We start from the raw sequence: 2,754 nt of genomic DNA, 5'->3' as shown, positions 1-2,754 counted from the left end.
ACACACACACACACATCCGTCGTCTACAGTTGGATAGACTGCAGTGGCTTGATGAAGTGCCTCATGTATAGTGTCAATAGGTCTGGGATGAAGTTCAGATTCATAAGCAATGTTTCCAATCAGAGAAGGAGTTTTATAGTTTTAGATATAGGAGTGTGTAGCGGGATGTAGAGCGTATGCATGCAAGTACGTGTGTGCGTTTCTGTGCGGACCTCTTTCCGTGGTGTGTATGTGTTTGCCAAGCCTAGCCCTTTTGTCTTTGCCGTGTGTGTGTGTGTGTGTGTGTGTGTGCTGTCTCTTATACACATCTAGATGTGTATAAGAGACAGGTGTGTGTGTGTGTTGTGTGTGTGTGTGTGTGTGTGTGTGTGTGTGTGTGTGTGTGTGTGTGTGTGTGTGTGTGTGTCAAAGCGGCGCGTCTGCGGCCCTCAGCGAGCGGGGCCGTCGATTTATTGACTCTGTCACAGGCCGCAAGACACACACTTCCCCCTGGGAGAGTGGAGGCAGGTGTTTGTCACAACTGCCAGAAAGGAGGGTGGGAGAGAGGAAGGGAGGGAGGGAGAGAGGAAGGGAGGGAGGGAGAGAGGAAGGGAGGGAGGGAGGGGAGGTTAGCCGAGTGGCTGCTGCTGTTATTTATTGTTTGTGTTTATTTATTTATCTATTTATTCATCCCGGCCTCTCTCTCTCTCTCCCTCCTCTCTTTCTCTTTCTTTCTGTCATTTTTTTCCTCTCTCCCGTGCTCTCTCTCTCTCTCCCTTTTCTCTTTCTCTCTCCCTCGCTCTCTCCTTATCCCACTGGGGTTATCCACTAAGCCTCCAGCCCAATCTGCACATCTATCTGTGTTTGCTCAGGCCTGCCAATCCGGCGCTCTGCGCATTATTAATTTGGCCTGGCGCTGAGGACTGGGACTCTGAGGCCTGTTTCTCGAACAAACGCATACCCACACGTGCACACACACACACACACACTCCCCATCTGGGTGTTTGTGAGCCATTGTTTGAGTATGTATTCAGGACGCCATTTTTCGCCAGAAAAGCTCAGCGCACTTGGTGATGATTAGGTGGTCATGATGGTATGGGATACTGGTTTTAACTCCCCCACTCTTACCATAAGAGCCATGGAATCTTAAGTGGACACAGTGTCTTATCTAATACATAACCTGTTTTATTGCGGAATGACAAAGGGCCTGCTAAAAGGTAGAAAAGGATATTCTCATTGACTTCAACATTAACGGGCAGAGCTAGGCTCTCTCGCCACAGCTGTAGCTCTGTTGCAATCTGTCTGCTCTTCAGACGCCCATAGAAATGCCCGTAGAGGCCGAACCACTGGACCACTAGCGGCTCTATGTGCAAGCGGCCATTTTCCCTCTGCCGTGCGTTCCGTCAATGTCAATTTTGTCTGTGGGGGGCGGGTCGTCTGATAGAGCCGCAATATTAAAGCCCCCGACATAAAAACGCTCGAGATGGACAGTGAGGGCTTCGCTATATTAAAGTGTGTGACCCCCACAGCGGGAACTTGTCTCACACACACCCTCACACACACACACACCCAACACTCGGCTCCTAGTTTCAAAACCTCCCCGCGGCTCCGGGGACAAAAGTTACCCATGGCGGCCATTGTAGAGAGAGAGAAAGGGATAGAGGGAAGGAGGGATTGATGGAGGGAGAGTGAGAGAGAGAGATGTGACTGTAACAGTAAACATTCCCAGTCCGCTCGCCATGGAAACGGAAAGGGGGGTAGAGTCGGGACGGTTGATTGAGGGGCCGTTGTTTGTGTGCCTGTGCCCACTCTCCATACCTCCTACCCCCCTTTCCCCCTCTCTCATTGGCAGCTTTTTGGGAGAGTGAGTTTGGGGTGATGAAGGCAATGCCAATGAAAGAAGGGGGATAGGTGTTAAAGCAAAGCCAAATAAAGAGTGTGTGTGTGTGTGTGTGTGTGTTTGATGGGCACAGTGCCCGCGGGTCAGTGCAGTGTAGGGGGGTGGGTGGAGGCTACCATGGGAGCCCTGAGACCGCGGGGCTTAGTACCACACTGAGGACCCCGTGATGCCCTGCTCTCTGCCCGTCTATCATACCGTTCTCACACACCAGACACACACGGCCCGCCCGTTGTCATCCTGGGTAGACATATACGCCCCCTATATACAACATACATACACACACACACACACAGACTTGTCCTCCTCTCCTCACCCTCTTACCCCCAGGCTAATCCAACAAAGACATTGGTACACACACACAGCCCCAGTCCCATAGTAACGCCACTCCTCAGACAAGTCACACAGCCCTGCAAAGGAGAGACAAAGGGTTAAGTAAACTTCACGTACGTTTCACGCTGGCCAACGCTGAGACTAAAATTCCCACAAACACACCCACACCACACACACTCCGTCGTCTACAGTTGGATAGACTGCGTGGGATGAAGTGTCCTCATGTTTAATACGTGTCATAGGTCTGGGATGAAGTTCAGATTCTATAAGCAATGTTTTTTTCAATTTTTTCAATCAGGAAGGAGTTTTATAGTTTTAGATAATAGGAGTGTGTGTAGTCGGGATTAGAGCGTATGCATGCAGTACGTGTGTGCGTTTCTGTGGCGGACCCTCTTTCCGTGGTGTGATTATGTGTTTGCCAAGCCTAGCCTTGTCTTTTGCCGAGTGTGTGTGTGTGTGTGTGTGTGTGTGGTGTGTGTGTGTGTGTGTGTGTGTGTGTGGTGTGTGTGTGTGTAGTGTGTGTGTGTGTTGTGTGTGTGTGTGTG

General features: G+C 50.5%; 1 protein-coding gene across 1 annotated transcript in view; it reads left to right on the top strand.

The window, feature by feature from the left end:
* Positions 1-2,754, top strand: part of LOC111975824 (nuclear factor 1 A-type-like) — a 159,985-nt gene that overhangs the window by 148,692 nt on the left and 8,539 nt on the right.

Source organism: Salvelinus sp. IW2-2015, linkage group LG16 (genome assembly GCF_002910315.2).
Source record: "Salvelinus sp. IW2-2015 linkage group LG16, ASM291031v2, whole genome shotgun sequence".
NCBI lineage: Eukaryota > Metazoa > Chordata > Actinopteri > Salmoniformes > Salmonidae > Salvelinus > Salvelinus sp. IW2-2015.
Note: the sequence above shows the minus strand (reverse complement) of the source record. Positions and strands in the feature narration are given on the sequence as shown.